We start from the raw sequence: 22,640 nt of genomic DNA on the forward strand, positions 1-22,640 counted from the left end.
CTCCTGCCAACCCTAACTAGAACAGATTCTGTGTGCTTCCACCATAACTTTTATCCCAAGTGGATCTTCCTAAACCACATACACACACACATACACATACATGCACACACATACAAGTTTATTCTGGAAATCCCTACTCCTTCTGGGGATTAAAAGGCCTTGATAGAGAAATATCACCCCAATACATTAACAAAACCTCAGTTTCCCCAAAAGGAATTAAGTAAGACTCTTTCCATGGGAAAATTAATTTTGTCGCAATGCTTATAATATATAAAAGTAAATCTTGGGCTGTAGAATGAGTTTCTTCCTACAAAAAGTCTATGTGGGAAATAGCATTAGAAGAGAGGGTTTTGTGATTGGACAGGACAGCACAGAATTGTCACCTATTGCTCTTGGGAGTTTTCCAAGCACAGAAAGATTCTCCAGAACCACTCAGCTCATTCTAAACCGATTAGTATAGATTTGGCTTCTCTAATTCCCTGAACTACTAGGCCAAGTTCAGCTGGTACTTATTCTTGCCCTCTCAGACCCAGCGGTTATGGTGAAGACACCCCACTTCCAGTACAGCTCAGGTTCACCTCCCTTTCTCTAACTCCAGTATCATTCTCTTTCTTGATCGTCAAATAAACATACAGTGGCTAAATTATTTACATATATATAAATATACACATATACATACACATATATAAATAATAAAACATCCCCAAAGCAAGCTTTATGTTTTCAGCTTAAAATTTGACTATCTCCATTTCCTTGTTCTTGGCCAAAAGGAAATGGACTCCCATTTCTTCTGCAACCCGGATGCATGTTGCACTCAGCAGACCTCGGCAGTACTACGCAGATGCCTGCAGGCTCAGCAATCTGTCATAAGCAGTGTCTCGGAACACTGCTCTCTCTCAGGCTTGAGCAGTCAACTCTCCTGTTCTCGGTTCACATCCACACACCCATTTTTATTGCATTTTCCTTCCCTTGACTCTCATTTTGCAAAGTAAGCACTACTGCTCCCTGCCACCCAAGCTCGGTGAGTTTTTGTCAACAACTTAATAAAAAGTGAACCAGTTCTCCTAGCAAGTGCATCTTCCAGGTGGAACCTTTATTCAGCTAAGATCTTCTTTATCCAACACGCAGGTGTGGCCAATTTTTCCTTTTCTCGCTTTGCTCCTACTTCAGAAAGATAAGAAATGGAAAGGGAAGCAGCAGGGCATATTTAATGGTATCAGAAGTTCAGGCACGTTGTTACTCCCGCACTGTCCCAAGGCTTTAGGGAGTAGGTGCTGCCTGGAAAGCCTTCTCTCACTCGATCTCCTCTGCTCACTTACTTCTCTGAGTGAGGCAGTGAGTTGTGGTTTGCTCTGAGGGACACAGGCGAGCAAGCTGGATGCTATTTACTTATCTTTTATGAAGAAATGTGTTGGTGAGGGTGTGAAGAAAAAAGAACCCTCTTATACTGTCAGTGGAAATGTAGACTGGTTCAGCTCCTATGGAAGGAAGTGTGGAGGATTCTCAAAAGACTAAAATGGCTCTTCCATATGACTCAGCAATGCCACTCCTAGGTTTCTACCTGAAGAACAGAAAAACACTAATTCAGGAGGAAACCTGCACTCCCATATTTATAGCAGCACTATTTACAATAGCCAAGATATGGAGACAACCTAAGTGTCCCAAAGTAGACAAGTGGATCAAAAAAGTGTGGTATACATACACAATGGAATACTACTCAGCAGTCAAAAAGATATACACACCATTTGCAGGAACATGGATGGAGATGGAAGGGCTTATACTAAGTTAAATAAGCCAAAAGGGAAACAATAAATACCAGATGATCTCACTTATATGTGGAATAGAGAGAAACCAAACAAAAGGTCAGACAAAGACAAATTTTAAAAGCAACCCTTGAAAGCTGAACATAGATCAGCGTCACATGGAAGGATGTGAATGGAAGTGGGGGCAAGAGAACACAATAGACTATGGTGGACCATGAGTTTTTGGTGGTGGGAGAGCCACACCTCAAGGGAAAAACCCAATACTGTCAAAAATTTAGTAAGGATGTGAAACAATGGTCATTCATTAAAATTTCCAAAAAAACAAGAAACCAGAAAGAGTGTCTAATGAAATAAATTGAAGGGAAGGGAGCAGGAGGAATGATAATGAATATATATTCTTTTTTATCTCCTTTTTGGTTGGATTTGGAAGTAGAAGTAAACTATATTCCCGAAATCCAATACCTACCATAATATCCTGAAATCATGTTTCAGATGGAAGCTTAGGTTTTCTTATCCTAGAAATAATATGAGAACGTGAAGGGATGAATGATTAGAAGGAGAGATGGATTTTACATTTCCTCTTCTAGAATGTGTGCTCCTGATAGACACGATGCTAAATGATTGCAAATACATCATCCCATTCCATTTTCACGGTGACACTCTGAAAAAAGATATTATAATAACCACTTACTGTTGAAGAAACTGAGGCTCAGAGGAATTAAGTGATTTATTTCAAGGTCACAGTGCTATTTAAGTGGCAGAAGGTTTGGGCCAGGCCCATGGTTTTTCCTGCTATTTCCTGCTGCCTCCAATGGATAGAGCATATGTTACTTCTTAGACTGCCGATCCGAAGCCTTCTCCATGCACAAACAAATTGCAAGGTTACCAAATCCACATAGCTTACAGGACACAAAATTTAGTAGGTTAGTTTTTCTATATTGCAGCATCCTTGAAAGAAACAAGCAACCAAACAAACCAAAAAGCCCATCAACCACCCGGCGGTCTTCTTTTAGGTCAGATCAGAGCCGTCTAATTGGTCACTTCCTCATCATTCTCCAGAGAGTTCCAAATTGGATTAATATCTTATCTGATCTGTAAGTGCCTTTTCGTCTTTGTGAGCAAATTCATCTAAATTAAAGGCTGTCAATCTCTTGGAGAAGTCAAAGTAGCAAATTTTCTTATTCTGTTGCTATTTCTACTGGATTAACTCATCTGAGGAAAAATTATCACCTTGTTTTTAAGGAACTTTGATTCCACAGGGACCTTTCTTCAGCTGGTTCCAGAAGCTCTGTCCTCTAAGGTCAAGGAACATGGTAGCTGCAGGAAAGCAATAGATTATAAGAGAAAAATGAGAGCTCCCTCCTCTTCCTCCTCATTAATATCTCTAAAGATCTCTGAGCCCTTGCCAAGAATGTGAGTGAGACTTCATATGGGTTTGCAAGTCTGGCTCAGTGTTTGCTTGGGTTCCGTGGTAATCTTATCAGCTTCACTTCATCTGCCCATTGGAGCTCAGTTTGATTTTAGGTTTCTGAAGTGGACTTGGTAATTTCTAATAGATGTCAAACATTACAAAGGTTCAGATGTGGAGCCAAACATATTTGGGCTGCAAGTTTGGGGAAAGCTGGAACAGACTCTCTTGAGAGATTTCCAGTCAGGATGGGCTAGCTGTTCTTTGCCAAGTTTACAACCCATTCCAAATCTGCAAGGGTTAGGACTCAGGCTTGGCTTGACTCATCTGGAAGCTGAGGAGGAGTGGTTCTATTTTATTTTCCTCTAATTTAGCAGAAGTCTTCTTAGCTTTCAAAATGATGTCCCAAGGGGAGTGTATAGAGATATTCAGTGGCTCTGAGAAAATCTCCTTTAAATGACTTAATGTGATTTTTAATGTTTTTGATCCCACACAGTCAAATGCATCTCTCTTTTCTACTTTTCATTGTCTTCGTGTGATTGACAGAGTCCCATTCATTAGGGGAAACTTACCTCTCCACGAGCTTTAGGAAATTGTCTCTCCTTCCCCTTCAACTGATGAGCAAATCAAGTCACCATGACATACAGTTTATGCCCAAAATCAATATATCCAAGAAATAAAAAATTGTGTCTTGCCTCCAGGCATATTGCACATGTATAATTTTGCATAGGTCTCACTCTCCTCCTGTCTATGCAGAAGATGTCATACCCCGGGCTGGCCATATTTGCAGAATGGCGGGCAGACAGCAAGGAGAATCCCACATGGACTGAACAGGATCTGTAGGGAAAACAGAGTGGGGCCTGGAACCAAAAGACCAGGATGAAAGTCCTAGTTCCCCGACTCACTCACCGTGACCTCTCATTTACCGGTCATCCAACCACTGATCTTTCCCGAGGTGGGAGAAAAGCAAGTCCTACTTTATTTACCTTGAAGGAAGATGCCACATATGAAAGTACTACACAAATTAAACATACAAATAGACAGACTTCTAGGAACTGTAAAAAATACTGATCCTGAATTCTGCACTCATTTCAAAGGATACGAAACAGAATCTGCTAAGATAATCCAATGTCATTATAGCCTAAACATGATGCAATTGTTAGGGAACAAAATAACTGATGGCTGAAGAAAGCTTAATAAAATTTCCTTCCCAAGCCCAACGTGCTGAGTTTTCCCCATGAAGCAGAGCCCCTTTAAAGCGAGGAGAGAGGCTGGGAAGAAAGGGTGATGACTGTCCCGGCTGGCAGTGAGCAAGATCTCACTCCTCTTATTTTGGGACCAATTAATATTCATGTAGTCCCAGCCCTGAAGGGATTTAGCCCTAGCATTTCATAAAACTGAAACAATCCATCATCCAAAAGGGCAAAGAGGCAAAATTTCTGAGCACTTTTCCTCAAACCCCATCAGAGAACCTAAGCTCACGTTACTTCCCCTCCCGAATCCTGTCCTTCTTTATGAAGTGAGACTATTGTGGATGACTGTGGTCTCGTAATGTGTTTTTGGCGGGCCAAAGCAATACCAAGGCTTCAGAAATTCTCTTTAGTAGAAGTTGGCCAGTGTTCTAGGACTTGCATTTGGGATGTGGCCAGTAGAATTCGGACATCTGTCCATTGTGTTAGCTCCTTGGGCGCCAGTGGGTTGAAACTCATTATTCCATGGGGAATTATGCCTCGATTCCTTGAAAAAAGGAGTGATTCACCAGCAGTCCTCTATCACATCTGGCATTTGGAAGATGAAAATCCCTTTTAAGTTCCAAGTTTAATGGTGAGCAAGTTCTCATTCTCACCGAGCTGAACCAGAAAGGTATTGCCTGACCAAGCTCAGGCTTGGGCATCTTCCTGGGGTCTCTATTTAGTAGGACATTTCAGAATCCCATTTCTAGATGGGCTCAGATTGTGCCAATCCAATGGCCAGCCTCCTCTGGCCGTAAAACCAGGAGATGGAAGGGAAAGCAGGCATTAGAAGAGATAGTGGGGCAACGTTGACACGGCCCAAGAAGTTGGCAAATTTCAATTCTCTCTGTAATTGTGCTTTTTCCTGCCCTTTCCTCTTAATCCTATAGCAACTGATTTCTAGCCCTTCAAGATCTCAAAAAAAAAAAAGCAAAAAAAAAAGCAGTGCTAGTTTAATTTCCCGCTTGTGTCATGAACTAACTGTTGTGTATTGGAAAAACTAGTTAAATTAAGGTGAATTTCTTTGCCTCAAAAATGAGGAAGATGTTTACCTTGGACTTACCAGATGGTGGGGAATAAAGTGCTCAGTACTGTAGCATAATAGATAGTGATCAGTAAAAATGTTGGAGACAAAAATGATGATGGTAGTGTTTATAAATAGTTTAGCACACTAGTAAGAACACAATCATGACTTGGTAAGTGATGAGAAATCTTAACCTTATTATTTTTTCCAAGCAAAGAGTGAAAAGTGTCAGCTGGCTTCATTGTTAGGGCCTATTTACAGACTGTTCCCCAGAAGAGTCAACACAGGGCTTAACCAGACCTGAACCTGATGCTTGACCTTGAAATACCATCATCCTTGCTGTCCCATGACCTTGCTCCCAAGTATCCCTACACCGACTTCACAGTTCTTTGCAGGGTTCCAACCTGGCCTTCATGGCTAACAATAGCCAATAACTTCCAGGAAAACAAAGAGCAGGATATTGGGGTCTTTTGGCCTCTGCATCAAAGAACAGCTGGATCCAATTCAGAAACTTAACTGAAGAAAGAAAGAAAAATGGACGCGCTTCCACTGGTCACATGTCAGCTGTTTCTACCACCTGCAGGAACAGATTCAAGGGGAGCTTTTTTTATTAAAGTAAATCTTCTAGTGATTATAAGCAATGACCCAGTGAGAAACAAATCCTAATGGAAATAGGTTGACGGTATCCTCCTAGGATGTTGCGGGAAGGTGTGATCTATAGAGCTGAGTTCTGGGTTCAAAGCTTGACACTGCCTCTTACCTGAGCAACTTCCATTATCCCTCCTGAGTTCCAGGTTCCTTGTTTTACATAAAGGGGGAGGGACTATGATAATTTCATGATGCTAACTTGGAAGGGCTGATGTGTCCACATGTGTTGATTTCCTTCTTCCTGCTCAGAGCTTTCCTGAGTGCTTACATTGAGGACGGCAGCCCAAGTAACCAGGAGGTCCTTGGGCAAATTGTTCCCCTCTGAAAGACAGTGTGGAATTCTGAGTCCTCTGCTCCCTTGGCACAAATACTCTCATGCTGACTGCCTATGGGACTGGAAGTTAAAAAGACAACATCAGACCTGGGCTTCTAGAAGCTCATTGTTCCCCCACTTCAGCCTGCAAATTATTGCATGGCCTGCTTGTCCCTTGCATCCCTCCCTCCCGGTCCACAATTCAATAGCTCACTTGCTGCCCTTGAGAGTCTCGGGGAAGCCCTTGCGGACCCCTCTAGGGAGTCTGCAACACAGCCCAGATGCGCTCAGAGATTAGACAGGCTTTTAAGTCTCGGCTGAAAAAATAGTCCTGTCCTATATCTCAGGCCATTATTTCATCTCTTACCAGTTTTGGAGGATGCGATTTCCCATTATTCATTTATATTATTTTGCCTAGGTTACTTGTAGATCGTCAGCCTGTATGTCAATTCTCCTGCTTGATTACACCATATAAATCCAGTTCTCTTTATAAACTGAGGTGACTACTACTAAACTAGGAATTAAATACATTTCTAGTTTCCAAAGCAAGCCAAACCCATTTTTCTAACTCTATCTCTTTGGATGAAAAAGAATTCTCATCCTATAAATTAGAATTTTAGTGCTGCAGGAGCTGCCTCATTTTGAAAGGAAAAAAAAAGGTAAAGAATGTGCCCAATGTCTCAACTTTGTCATTTATTCTTTAATATTTTCTACCTTGTTCAGTTTTTCAGCAGAAATAGATGCATATACTTGGCAAGTGTTGAAAAAGCTCTGAAATGCTGATGTTGGATAATGAAGACTGCTCTCTCAAATGCTCCCTCTGGGGGGCAAATACTTAAGTGTGGAACATTGTGGGGAATCAGCCCTCCACCCCACCCACGACCCTCTCCATATTGTGTTTAGTTTCCAATTTAGCTGTCTTGGGATAACATCAGATGAATATCTCAGTCCCATTGGATAATACCTGATACCAGTCAAGCAGTTTCTACCAATCAGTTTAAAATATGCTGTCATGGGAAGACAGGATGTATTAAGAAAGTTGGAAAAATATAAAAAAAAAAAAGTTCAAATGCATGACATGCATGCCCAATGCTGTTAGACAATAAAAGAAGAAGCTGCTCAGGTATATCTTTGCTCTGTCACCATTCAATACAAATTAGAGAGAGAGGGATAAAGCAGAATGAACCCCTAAAGGTTGAAAGCGGCACCAAGTAGAATCTATAAAGGTAGATTTGTTGATATAAATGTCTCTGCTTAGATTTATTCAAGTTCTGTGTGAACTTGTTTTATGTTTAGGACTGAAGGGTGGGACCAGAGATTTGCAGCAAGGACATAAAAGTCATATCTAGTGACATTCAGTTTCAGATGCTGCCTGTGAGTTTCTTCAAACATTGTGAAGAATTTTAAATATTAATAGCTTGATCCTCATCACCAATCACTGGCTAGAAAGATGATTTCATTCAAATGCATTTAGCCTAACTGTTAGGGCTGTTTTCCTTTTATCTTCAACATCATCCCTAACCTTGCCAAAAAGAAATATTTTGTCTTTGTTCTATTTGGGGGCTCTCTTCTGATTCTTTCCCATGTGGAGAAATTATGTCATGTAAATAATGACCTGTATTGACTACTGGACTTGAGGGAGAGTTGACAGTTCCGATCAAAGGGCACAGCTTGTTAAGATAAGTCTTGGAAATCAGCATAGCACCTCCCCAAAGCAGAGCCCTGCAGCTGAAACTCACCTTGTAGCATCTGACTGACTAGAGGCTGAATCTTAGCTCTTCATTTAGCCTTATGTGCCAGCATCTTCACCCATAAGATGAGAAATATCGGTATCGCAGATTATGGCAGTTGATGTCAGCTTAGCTCTCTGCCTGATGCACAGCTCGCCTGTACACCCATCGTTTTGTAATTTGTAGTCACATACTAGTTTGGGGATTGTTGCCTCTTACAAGAAGCTGGGTATAAGCCTATCTTTTTACCTGGGATCTTCAGGTATTCATGATTTCACACAGCCAATATCTTTGCCCCTGTTCAGGTGGCCAGGGCACTGGTGCTGAGAAGAGGTAATAGGTGGGAAGGAGCCAGGGCTGTGGGGCACCAGAAGATCACCTCCAGTGAGCACCAAGGGTTCAAGCTTCCTAAAGTGTCACTGGTATCCTAGCTGTGTGATGGGGATACACAGTGGTCCCCTCTCCTAGGTCAACTCTTTGGCCAAAGTGTCTTTGCACGGTCTCGTGCCTGCCTCAACCTCTGGGCAGGTGCTGAGCACTGAATATAGCTCTGGATGAATACTATCATTGAGACAGGGCCACAACTGGGAATTGTTCTTTGCTTCCCAGCATGGCGCCTCACCCTGGGGCACTTGTTCCTGTAATTAAGATCGAGGTGCCTAAGCTCTGGTTCATGAGAGTGTTCAGTTGTAGTCTTGTTTTTGGCCCTGGGTGCGGGTGAGGCAGGTCATGCTTGTTTTTAAATATGCTATTTTACTATTTTGAATGTGTTACATTTGTATATGCACACATACACTTGCTATTATATACAATCTTTTTTTTTTTTTTGAGGTTGGTAACTGGAAATAAATTCTCCCTGATAATTAGACAAAGATTTCCTAAGATCATCAAAGAGAGGATTCCAGCCCAGGAAACAGTCTGCAGGGTTCACTCTGTGAGAGCTGCTCCAACGAACACCAGTTTAAATTTAGTTTATATAGGCACAAACAGTGAGTCACTGACATTAAAAATGTAATTACTCTTGACATGTGGTTTATAGTTCTATATTGCCCCTACCTAAAGACACGCTGATGCTGTCTGTGTGAAGAGCAAGACAATGAAGGATTTAATCTCTTCCTTTCTAAAGAATGCACTGTGGAGATGTAAAGGCTGACTGGGCACCAATTGTTAAATCGTTTTCGGGATCCTTGGTCCTTAGTGGGGTGAGTAGACTTGCTTTCCCTGAAGGCATAGGATTTTGCACAACTCTTTCAGCCTTCAAGTCTGTGCAGGTGGCCTTCCTCTCCTGTTTGCAGAGCAGGGAGGGGTCATTCCCATAACATTTTACAGTATTTTCACAAGGTCCATCTATGCATCAAGCATTAAGATAGAGCAAATTTGAAAACAAGCAGAAAATAACTTGTCAGTGGGTTTCTTTTTTCCCGATGAGTTCTAAAGGGCAGGAAAAGTATGAATTCCACCCAAAAAAAATCCAAAATAGTTGACAAGGATTGCAGCATTTCCTGGACAGCCCTGATCTATATGAGGTGTCTTGATATGTGTATCACTAACATCCTCTTCCTGAAGAGTGCACTGGCTTGATTAACTCAATGCTCACACACCAGTGGGCATAGGCAGTGGAATGAATCTGTTGAGAAGAAAAACATACTCAAGGACACCTGACTATGTGGGGAGGCAGGGTAGAAGGCTTCATGGGGGAGGAAAATCTAGACGGATGAGGAGAAACAGCTGTGTGAAAAATGAGGCTGAAGACTGCTAAGGAGCTGTAATTCCAAAAGGATGGAACAGTGAGTGCAAAGAGAAGAGCACAGAGGATTGTAGAAAATAGGAGTGAAATTGAAGTAAGAGGGTGCAGTTTAAAGGAGAAAGTTGTGGAGGGTGGGACCAGACAGATCAAGAGGGTTTAGGGAGTTTAAACCAATCTGTTGTCAGGGCAATAGAAGGCCCAGGAAGGTGAGGGTTCTTGGCAATTTTGAACCCCAATTCTGAACCTAGGGTAGCTATCTACCTAGATAATGGAGTCCTGTTTTATTTGGAAGACTTGGAAAAACAGTGATTTTACAACAAACTATTGTCACTTTGTCCATGGCACCCTTGTTCCAGACCATGGATGTGATCTGGCTAAGGACCTCAAAACACACAACATCCATTTCACCCCTCAGTTTACCTTTCAACAGAACAGCCCCTGGATGAACCACTGTGAGCAGAGCTTGCTGGTTCTGCCCAGTTTAAAGCCTGTTTTCAAAGCTCCTTTCTACTCCATGATCAAGGTTGAGTTTGCAGAGATTTATGTGGAGATGTCTTCTTCTCCTTGAAAAATACAAAATCTTTCACCAGAGTATTTTTCTCCCTCAGTAGGGCAAGGCTGAGCCTCCAAGACGTTATTCCTCAGGAGACCTTTCCTACATCCTCTTAAATCTCTACCATTTGTATTTAAGAAAGGAAGGGAATAGTTGAGAGCAGAGTAATTAGACCCTGACATGTTCTAAAAGATGGAATAGAAAACTGCATGGAGCCCTTGGAAATCACATGAGCGAGGAACTAGTTACTCAATGAGACAAAAATGTAAAATAGGGCATTGATTTTAGCAGGATTTGATTTGAAAATCCCCTACTTTAAAGGCCCTGCAGGAATGACAGTAACTCAGTGTTGGGGGAAAATCCTTAAGAAAGATTTAGATCTAGGATGCATTATAAATATCCAAGGAGAAAATGGCACCTAGTTTACAAGAGGAGGGTTCATGAAGAAAGGAATATGGGGTAGAAGAGTAACAGGCTTGAAGGCAATAGTGTCTAGACCCAAACCAGGCTCTTCCAGGTACATCCTCTGTGGCCTTGCTAAGTGTCTTAACTTTTTGGAGCTTCCACTCCTCATCTGCAAAATGGGCATAGTGATAGCAGCCATCTTGTAGGGTTGTTACAAAGATTAAATGCATTCATAGTCATAAAGCACGTGGAGCAACATGTGACACAGAGCCAGCGCTTGTTAACAGCAGTCACACAAATCAATCAATCATGGCTCCTCAGGAATGATAGCATCTACTCTAGAATCTCTAAATTTAAGGCTTCTGCTTCTAGGAAGTGATTTAGTCTCCTGCTTTCTTTCTTTCACCTTCATCAAATCTTCCAGAAAATGAGTAGAATTTGTAACTCTGAGAACAAAAGCTATCAATTCAAACTTTACAGATAAAAGAATTCACAATATTCTCTCCAAATCCTCGGTGGCAAGACATCTGCCTGGCCCACAGCCTATGGAAAGGGAAGCAGGGTTAGACCTTATCTTTCTATTTCTTTGTCTCAGTTTAGAGAAAAAGAAAGGTCCCAGCTTTCAGACAGCCATGAAAACAAAATAAACAGGCATGTAAATGAGATGTGTTTTGGATGTGGGTTTGTATATATTGGCAGGAAGAGCAATGAAATTTATGGCTCTACTTTCTTTTTCTTTTTTCTCTCTTCTGTCCCTCTCAATGCCAAAGGAGTTATTTTTAAAAGCAAGGGTTTATGTTTTTGATCACAGTGTTATGGCCAAAGGGGAGATGACCTTTACATTGAGCTAGTAGCTGTTATACAATCAGCAAGCCCCACAAGACAGCATTTCATGTTTGGTGCCCCAAAATTTGAACATTCTATAGTTGTTTTCCCCCTCGTCATTAAATAACACTTGCTAAACCTAAACATGGGATTTATTCCTTAATTTTCTCAGAGAATATATATTCCCTACCAAGTTCTCTCAAAGTATCTTGCAAGGCCCACTCTGGTATGGCATAGTGTGCTAAATAATTACCATCTCAGCATATCTTCATCCAACTTCTTACACCAAGATGGAGAGAGGAGGTGAGAGCTGGAAGTGTTACTATGTCAAACTTCTAAGGTTAAGGAGAATCTCTAAAAGCAGACATCGGGAGTTAACCCCACTTAACCAGAAAACGTGGTCTTTTAATTCAATGAGTTACAAGAAGGGAGCAGAATCCCGTGATCAATATAGCATTCTAATTCTTCAGCATTTCTGTTATTTTTGATCATTTTGTGAGGGTTATCAAGTTCCAGGCCAACTTTGGTACAGAGAAGGGTGATCATTTCTGGCTAACAACAGAAAAAGCTGGTTTTATGAGTTTTGTGTGCTAATTTTTTGCTGGGGAAACAGGAAAAAAGTAATTAATTTCTGTGACCCAATATTTCCTTCAGCTGTTACCTGAAAAGCCAGTGAAAGCATCATCTATATTATTCTAAAATTTTGACAGAACTGAAAAAGTTGGTAAATATTACCAGTTTCCTCTAGATGGAAATAAATAAGGGGAAAATCTTATCGTGTCACTAGCTAATTTTCCTGTTTTCTTTGGATAGTTAGTGGTAGAGAGTCTAAAACTGTCCATTAAAATACATTCGTATAGGTTATATCCTAGGGAAAAAGAAAGCGTTCTCATGAAGACTTAGCTAATCATCATTTTCAACTTTTTGTTGTAAAACAAACCTAACTTTTCAATTTCCAAATCTTTGAGTCAACGGTAGTTCTCTGCAGTGAGAATTGTATCTAATAAATTTGGAATTGCTAGTGGGGCACCCAGGGGACCCAAACCAATGGGGGGTGTGTGCTGTAAAACAGGACCTGGTCATCTGTGTGTACAGAGGCAAAGCAGACTCTTAGTGTCACAGATCTTTAGTACAATTAGTATGCAGAAAGAGGGAAGAGAGGCTATTAATAATATGTTTCCAATAAAACAACCCAAATTACCCATCCCCTGATAGGCAAATACCTCGCCAAACACGGTCAGCCCAAAGCCCAAAAGCTTTCCACAAGTCTTAAGCCACCTCCTGGTGAGGAAACAAACAAAAAAAAAGAGGGCTAAATGGGCCAGGTGAGTCTGGGACAAAAGGAGTAAAGTCAAGGTACAAATCAAGGTAATGACCTCCTGTAAGGGCAGGACGGGACACAGTGCAGGTTTTCTGATCCCATGCAGACCAGGTAAAGGAGGAGTCAGAGTCCTCAGTGGTTTTGCAGGTTTTTATTGGGGTTCAGCGGGTATGTGGCAGGCAGGGGTGCTGGCTCTCTATCTGAGCTCTCTGGTGTTCGTTCTGCTGCTTCTCGGCTTCTATTTCAGCTTCTGCTTCGGCTTCTACTGCTGCTGCTTCGGCTTCTACTGCTGCTGCTGGCGTCCCCGTGACGCCACCCTTAAAAGCACAGTCTTAACTCAGCTGAATCCCATCTACCTATGCCCACACCCTACTCCAGGTGCCCGCCATCAGGCATGCATTCAGGACAAGGATCCATCATCTATCCTGATGGCGGAAGGACAGAAAAGCCTGATTATTTTCTTTACCCTATACCTCCCCATGTGTCTTCACCCACATGTCTCTTCCACGCCTCTGCATGTCTCAACTTCACGTGTCTTCTCCAAGTTCCCCCAAGGCCCTGGGTTCAAGTCAAAGCCAGAGAAGCAAGAGGCCTTCATTTGGCCCATCTGCCTTCCGTGATATGTGGCTTCACCTCTTCGCTCAGTTCTACCGACTGGGTCCTGTAGTCCAGGGTGACTGTATGTAAGAGGAAGCAGGGAGCGTGGTCCCTCCCCTTAGCAGAGGCATATTGTTTATCTGTAACAATTTCAAATTATACTTGGTCCCTCCAAAGAGCCAAATAATATCTTTAAGGAAGAAGGCGGGGCAATGAGACCTCATCTGATTCTCATAAAAAGAGAGTATAAAGGGGGGGGGGGAAACCCTTAAACTGACAACAGATTGGTGGTTACCAGAGGGGAGGGAGAGAGAAGCACTTTCAGGTGGAAGGTGAGGGTATTTAGGCATGGGTGGGGTGAGATAGAGATAATGCTGAGGTGAGAAACTCTACCCCTGAAACCTATACTGGGTTGTAAACTTAAGTCACCTCAGTGAAAAATAAACAAAAATACACAGTATCTGCAAAGAGCAATAAGCAAGATACAATAAAATGAGGTGTGCCTGCAAGAATTCAGCACTCCCCAAAACAAAGGAAAGAAAGGAGTGAAATTTAAACTGTGTAAATTAGTAATGTTAAAAGTGTGTATCTCTTTATTTGCACCAACAGGCAGATTAAGTAACAGCTTTGAGACTCAAACTGTTAAATTTAATACCAACTTCTGGAATAAACACAACTCTGAGTATTAGTGGCTTAGTCCAACAAAGACTTATTTCTCACCTATGCGAAGTCCAGTTTATGTGGCTGTGAGCACCTGCTCCAAAAGGCTGGTGGATCTGGATCCCTCTGTTCTGTGGCTGTGCCATCTTGGAGAGCTGCCATCTAGCTGCAGAGATGGTGATGAGAGAGATAACGAATGGGGGGATCACACAGAACAGTCTGGAAGAAGGTAATCAACATGTGCATCATCGTTTCAAATGACCTTTGACTAGCTAGGGTCTCTGACCTCTGAGCCTTGCTGCCTTTACTATTTTTTTTTTTTTTAGCTCTTTTTTTTTTTTTTTAAAGATTTATTTATTTATTTACACAAGCACTGGGTACAGTCAGAAGTGCGGGAGGGTGAGAGAATTCACCAGAGCCAGAGCGGGGAGCAGAGCAGGCAGAAGGACCGAAGTACACTGCTGAGGGGAGCAGCGGGCGGCAGGAGAGGTCTGCGCGCCATGCGGGACCCTCCTCCGGTGGCCGGGGAGCAGCCGGGGATCGAACCGGCGCCGCAGAGGCTGCGGGCAGCTTCACAACCCAGCGCTCAACCGCTGCGCCACCGGGGAGGCCCTTTACTATTTTATTTACAAACAACTTGCTACACATGACCACATGACTGAATTTTGAATTTTTATAAAACACACACACACACACACAAACTCCTCTCAAGAGAAAAGAATGAGACAAGTGGCAAGTGCACAGGCCAAAACACGCTTGCCAGGGCCTGAATTATTAGGGTAGAGTCAAATCATCTATAGAAAAAGGAACAATCAAATCATACTTGTAACAAGCAATAAAGCAAGCTCTCTCTGTCTTTTCCCCACTTTGCAAGCACCTAAGACAAATGAATTTGCTCGCTTTCAAATGGCCCTTCTGATATAATTAAGGGACAGGACCAGTTTAAAACAATAGGCCAACATGGAATCTCTTCTGTCAACCCTGTCTAACCAAACCAAGACGTAACTTACAGTTTCTTCTAGATATGAAATGTCAAATCTGTCAATCAGAAATTGCTTAACCTGGGCCTCCCCGGTGGCGCAGCGGGTTGAGCACAGCACTGTGAAGCTGTCTGCAGCCTCTGCAGCAGTGGTTCGATTCCCAGCCGGCCAAGGAGAATCCCACACGGCCCAGCAGACCTCTCTCTCCTGTCTCACCTGCTGTTCCCCTCAGCAGTGTTTTTGGTCCATCTGCCTGATCTGCTTCCCGCTCTGTTTCCGGTGAATCCTCTCATCCTCCTGCGACTCTGGCCTGTACCCCAGCTCTTGTATAAATAAATAAAAAAAAAAATTGCTTAACCAGCACCCATTAGGTAATCTGACTGATAAGGCCCTAACACCCCCAGAGCAAAGTGACTTTGCAGTAACTCCCCTGCTCTTTGCTGGTATAATTTCCTTGTTCCTGCTTCCTTTTGCCTATAAAAACTTTTCATTTGCACAGTCCTCTGGAGCTCCTATCTCTGCTAGGTTGGGTGCTGCCCAGACTCGAATCGATTTTTGCTCAAATAAATTCTTAAAATGTTTAGTGTGCCTCAGTTTATCAACAGTCCTGGCGTCAGGAAAAGGAACTGAAGGAGACCCACCCAAGTCCCCCCAGGAGCAATGAGTGACAGACCTGGCACCCTTGGAGACCTTGACCTTGCTGCCTCTGCTCTGGGTGCCTTGGGGCAGCCCCTCGTACCCCAGCCCCAGGTTCATGCATTCTGAGTCTCCTCTTTATCTCATTTTCGTTTTCCAAGCTGGGTCTGGAACCAGCCAGAGTCAGACAGGATTGGGCCTGGAAATTGGACCCAGTTGGGTGAGAATGGGTTCAGCTTAAGCTGGACTGAGTTCAACTGAGCGAGGCCTCAGGGAAATAAAACTTTAAGGCTGAACAAACAGGTCAACTTGCCCTAAGATCACCTGGACTCTCAGTGGCCACAGTGGAGAGCCATTATCCATCTTAGATAAGCTTATCTTTTCCTGAGGTGCCCTAGGCAAGAAAGGGGTGTTGCCCTAGCACTTACTATAAATGGCACAGGAAAAATTTGGTTTCCATAATTTCTGGGGACCAGGCTAGAACCTGCCAGGGCACCCAACTCACTCTGGAGCCTGCAGAAGAGGCCATAGGACAGATGTCCACGTGGAGGATCTTGTCTGTCACCACTTTCAGCTGCAGGGATTCTGAAATTCCCTCTTAGAGTTAAGTATTACTGAGATTAGCTAGAAGTTAAGCAAAAGGAGGACAGAGAGAGTATTCTCCCCATTTCAAAAATGACAGATTTTGTTTTTTTGTACAAGACCTACATTTTCTGCTTAACTATATAATCGTTTTAAGCCTTGAATTGTATATGTTTGTCTTGTATATATTAATATGTGGATCTTCCTCTTTTTAGCATGTTTTTCAAAAGAATCTTAACTGGAAATGTGACAGACTCATTAGTTATAGATTCAGACCTTTTTAAAATAGGAATTATTTCTTTTGTATTGCCAATAACTCAATAATCATTTTTCTCCCCATTATTGACTTCCTTGACTTCACTATAAAACCCTTAGTGCTATTACTTTTTTGTTTAGGAATATACTGGAAATACTCTTTTTTTTCTCTGTGTCTGTTTAAAAGTCCTAAGAGCTTTTTTTTTCCTAGTCCTACTTTTTTAAAGCATCATTTTAAAGCTTGTCACCCCATTCCTTTACCTTGACTGCTTACCCTGTCTCAAGGACTCATCTGGGAAGCAGAAAAAGGTCCCTTAATCATCTGTATTTTATTAAGTGTCTAATAGACTAGAGGGGAGTGCCAATTCTCTGCTTTCCCAACATTTCAGCTGAGTATCAGAATTCAGGGCCAAACAAATACAGCAAACCATTTTCTAACTGAAAAAGGAAAGGAAAAAAAAAGTCCCAGGGGTTCTGTAATGTCCTAAGCGGAGAAAGCAAGGCTTGGGTGTGTAGAGCCCTGATCCAAACACTCCCCCACAATAAGCCAAATGCAACTCAATTTATCTCCAACAAGACAACACAAGACAACAGGGTGAGTCATGCGGCTGTCATTTGAACTCCCAGTTCTAGGGAGTCTCCTTCCCAGCCTGCAACTTAGACCACTAAGCCATCTTCCCCAGGGGATTGGCTCGTCTCTTTTATGTGCTTGGTGAAAAATGAGCCCCCCAATACTGCCAGAGTCTTTGCTTTTAAGCATTAAAACTGCATTGAAGGATTTGGTGAGATGTGGCAAACCCTTGTTTTGTTCTCCCACTGTTTGGCGGGAGTACTGTGTTGGGGCAACCAGGGGCAGGGCAAACAGGGAGGCTGGGAGTCACCGAGCCCCCAGCCCCCCACTAGTCTTTACTCTTTCTCTGGGCTCTCTCTGGCTTCTCTCTTGGTTTCCCTTCTTCCATGGTCACTCGTGCTTTCATAGCTGCCCCCCTCTGAGTGACGCCACCCTTATAGTGCCGACCTCTATGCTCAGGTGTGCACACTTATGTGTGCACACACCAGGTGTCCACAATCAGGCACACGTGCCCACGCCCCCAAGCGCCTTCTGCATGGACACGACCAAGGCCACAGGCCAGAGAAGGTAGTGGCACAAAAAGCCTGATTGATTCATTTAACCTACACCATGCTACCTTATTAAAAAATGCATGCAATTCAAAAAAAAAGTCATATAAAATAATTAAATGAAAAAGTAAAAATGTGTAACAGAATTCAAGGCAGAGAGAACAGTGACTCAAGCAGCAGCAGGCACAGGTCTTGCCTTGGAGGAGGTGCCCCCCTCCCAGCCCCCCTCCTACCACCCTCCCACCTCCCCTCCTACCCCCCATCCCCCTACTCATCTCATCCTCCCACCCTCGCCAACAGCATCACACAGAGCAGAGTGTCTAAGAAGCAGCTGGATGATAAACCGGCTAATGCCAAATGCTTAGTTCTAAACAGAGGTAAGCCCCAGGCACACCCAAAAGACAAGTGGAATGTAGCTTGCAGGCAAATCGTCTTATAGTGGGTCCATCACTTGCTGACTAAATAGAATTAAATAGCATTGATTTTATGACTGCATCTATCGTGCCCTGATTTGGGAGTTTGTCTCTCCATTCTCCTGCTGTGGTTTTGCTTTAATTAATTCACATGGTACATTGAAATAGGCCTGAGTTCTTGCCTCCTAAGGTCTGCCTGACACCCCTCAAAGATGTGATCAGCTCTTCAATTGGAGGCTTGTTCTGCAACCATCCCCCTGGCATCATCCCCACTGGTTAGGGAGAAACAGCCAGCAGGGAGACAGCAGCTTGGGGCACCTGCGAGTCTCCATAAGCTCTTTCCTCTCTTAACTGCTCTCCACTACTCTCCATTGCACTGTGCCACACCCCATCCTCTGTGAGTCGCCCTTGTAGGCTCAGTCTCTCGGCTCAGGTGTGCACACTCACACATGCCCACACCATATTCCAGGTGTCCACCATCAGGCATGGGTGCCCTGAGCCCATCTCCCAAGCGCTCCTGCATTCAAGGCCACAGTGCACAGAGGCCAACAGTGCAAAAGCCTGGGCATCTTCATTTACCCTACAAGGCGATAAATCCATCCAATACACATCTTTCCATATCTGTCTCAACATCTTTAAGTACATGTAGCTCGTAGTTGACTGAGTTGACTATTTATTCTGCCCTTCTGATCCGGGTAACCTAGTGGCGATGCTACCTACTTGCACGCAGGACTTTCTCAGTCCTGGTCCAGCTGAATATCTTCTTAAAACATAGAGCAATTTATTATACTGGAGTATTTTGTGCTGAGTTGCTTGTTAACTGTTTTGTAATCGTATGGAAAAATAAGCCCTGGTGTGGAAATGGACCAGGACCTCTCTTATTTGTCCACAGTCACGGGGAATCTTGAACCTGAAGATGAAGGTGGCCACCGACTGGTGAAAGCGTAGACTCTAGCGACCAGATATACAGAGGGAACGGATGGCCTCTAAGACATCAGCCTCGCAAATCGATTTCTCTAGAATGATAGTGACAAAAACACATCATGATCTTTGATCTCCTAAAACATCCACCTGATTTTTTAAATTGTGCTAAAAAGAAATCATTTCCAGGAACACTATCCCCTATTCCTAAACCTCACAGGGCGTCTGTGATTTTCCTTGGGAGTGAGAACAGTGGAGGGGAGGTTGGAAAAGAGGATTTGGGAGACTGCAGGTGAAATGCTCCAGTAAAGGAAACTCACTGGGCCCAGCAAGACTGTCCCCACCCCTGTCCCCGCACCCCAGTCCTGCAAATCCAACCACACCCATCACCGTCATGGGCCTCTTGGCCTCCTCAACCAAGGCTGTCGCGAGAACAGAGACTATACTGTCCACCAGCTGCTGCGACTTTAGACCTTCTGAGCTGGATCTTGTCTGAGACTTTATTGAAAACACCTTTTTCCTCCCTATAGTAGTCACGGAACAAAGCTGGCCCCCAAGCCATCCGTCAACCTCCGAGAACCACCATCTCAGGAAAGATGATGGAGACAGTTCTCAAAATTCACTGCCTACCACCCGAAGAAGTTACACAGAGCCAGATCTCATCCCATGTCTAATAGGTTAACAAAATAATTCGGATCTTTTGTTTTCCCAGTTTCAACAGCACCAGAAACTATGAAAATGAAATAAACACTGAGCTGAGAATAAAGCTGAGTTCTCTGCCAGTGTTAGAAAAGCCCAGGAAAGAGCTGGCGGGGAGGTGTGTGCAGGGAAGGGACCCTAGGAGCAGGATAGGGGGATGGTAATGACTCTGAGGTTTGTTTCTTTCTGAAAAACAGGACACCCCGAGATCCGGAGATATAAGACCCTCCGATATTTCACTTTCCACACAAGACAGAACCCGATGGCAGCTCCCTAAGGAGAGCCCAGCTTCCCAGCCAGGGTCTGCAAGAGGAGCCTGGCATTTCCTCTGAGCAGAGCCCCAGCCAGCCCAACAATCAAGCTGTGATTGGGAGCTGAGCGCAGTAGTTAATTAAGGCTGGATCTTTTATTCTCCGGGGCAATTCAGCACAGCCTGAATGAGCCCCAGAGCCAGCCAGTGGTGGGAATGTCTCCTGGGCAGTGGGAGAATCCAGGCTCATCAGCATGACAATAGCCCCCAGGATGCACTTGGACTGATGTCATGGCCCCAGTTGGGGAGGGGGCTGCAGCAGGGCCTGGAGGCTTGCAGCTGACCAGGCTATTTCAGTGCATGAAATCCCTTCCCTTATTCTTTCTCCCTTTTATAAGAGATGTTTGCTAATTGGTAGAACTCAGAAAACAATATGCCATTAAGAATCCCTTTCCTTCCTCGCCATCCCCCCGCCCCCCACAACTCCCATTTTTCAAAAGTCCCTGCTTTCTTGCTTCACTGGAAATCTCAACTTTTGTTCTGGGGTTTGCATGGAGTCTTACTCTTTCTTTCTCTTGAACGCGGAGCTTATAAACAACTATTTACTACCCGAGGCTCTGCTACCTATTCTTCCTTACCTGGGTTTTCTCTACCATTTGCTCCACACACACCCCTCACCCCAGAATCTTGGCTCCAGTCCCACACAACCCAGACCTCTACCATGTACATGATCCATTGATGCAAAACATTTTAGAAGAGTGAGTCATGGAATGTTAGTCTGATTTTGTATTTTTTTTCTCCTCTTTAAAAGAAAATCACGAGAACCTATTTAAAGCCGGAGCAGCTGAATCATTGGAGATGACAGGGGAATGGTGAGGGAGGCCGTGCAGGGAAGCGCTCACAGAGAGTCCGAACCTGTGGCTGATTTTGATTTTGCCACCAGCCAGGCAGTAAGTGACCTGGGAAAGACACGAAAGACACAGCCCTGTTCTCCTGCTGTTGTCTCTCGGCTCAGGTGTGCACCCTCACACATGCCCCCACTGCACTCCAGGTGTCCACCATCAGGCATGCGTACCCTGAGTCCAGCTCCCAAGCGCTCCTGCATTCCAGGCCACAGTGCACAGAGGCCAAGGGAGGGTGGAACTCAATGATTTTTAAGCAACACCCACCCCACCAACAGGACCACCACCACCAGGCTAGACTTTTTTGTGACTGATTGTGATGTTTTCTTTACTGACAGGGCACATAAGCGCTAATAATGCCAGAACACCGATGATGAGTTCTTTCTCCAAAAGTTTAAGAAGTGCAGATTCCATCTAGAGTTTTCTAATCAGTGTCCTCAGTTATCCTGGATAACATTTGTGCATGCGCTCTGCTTCCCAGCAAATAAAGGACTAGGATGGAGGCGGGTCTGCTTCAGCCTCCGTTACCCAATAGGTCCAGTTCCCAGTGGTTGCTTCCCTCCTCTGGCCTCAGTAAGGCCACCAGACAGATTTGAAATTTTGAGAAGTGCCTTGTGTTTCCCAAAATTAAAAAAAAAAAAAAAGTGATCTAATGGTCTGAATTTGGCCTTGACATCACCATCTGTCGGCCTAGCATCCTTCATCCATCGAAGGATATGTTTAAATCATTTTAAACGTGGCACCATCTTTCCCCAGAATAAATTTCAGTTTCTAGAGACCAGAGTCATCAAGAGGTTTAAGGCAGGGCTTGCTCTCCAGGGAGTGTGAACCCCTGAAGCTATATACTGCTTGGAGTTTGCACCTGCGTGTTGCAGACGCTCAGTCACACACCCCAGACCCTCAGAACTTCTGACCCCAAAACACCCTCTCTGGCATGCAGAGGATTTTGAGCTCAGACCCCTAATTGAAGAAGAGGTCATCAAGTTCCAAACTTCTCCCCTTTTCCTAAGGGGAAAGCCATCACTGCTCCCCCTTTATGACCTAGAAGAATGTCCTTAGGGTAAGAGTCTCCGGCAGCTGTCCGCTTAGCTTATCAGTGTGCGTGTCCTCTTTAAGCTCAGAGAAAAGATGCTTCTTGTCTGTCATGTAAAGTGCCCCCTCCCTTCCTGGATGTCCCAGGTCCCTAAACAAAATAAATATCTTTGGTCCACTCTGTTATTATTTTTCAAATTTACAACCATGTCTATTCTCTCTCTGTTATTAAATGTGTGCTCTTCCTCCAACCAGTCTGTCTGATTTAATTTTTTTTTTGCCTATCCAGCCTTAGAAGAAGTGATGGGGTGGGGGCCGTTCCCCCAGAGCCAGCAGTAATACTAATGGGGAAAGTGACCAGGACTCCCAGTCAGCTAACAAAGATGGAGACAATCATGGTTTCAAGAGTATCCACCTGAAGGTAGAAGGTAGAACTCGCCAGGCCTAGAGAAGGTGGACTGTGAAGGTACAGAAACCTAGGTCTACATGGGTCATTCTCTCTCCTTTTGACTATTGGAAGAAATGTGATATCAAGATACTTTCATACAATTCCTGGGAACTATCTGCAGAATCACTTCAATTCTTCATCTTACTACTTTCTGAGATTCAGCAGGAAAAAGGAAAG

This window comes from Talpa occidentalis, unplaced genomic scaffold, assembly GCF_014898055.3.
Source record: "Talpa occidentalis isolate TD23 unplaced genomic scaffold, MPIMG_talOcc4v2.1 talOcc4.7, whole genome shotgun sequence".
NCBI classification, from domain to species: domain Eukaryota; kingdom Metazoa; phylum Chordata; class Mammalia; order Eulipotyphla; family Talpidae; genus Talpa; species Talpa occidentalis.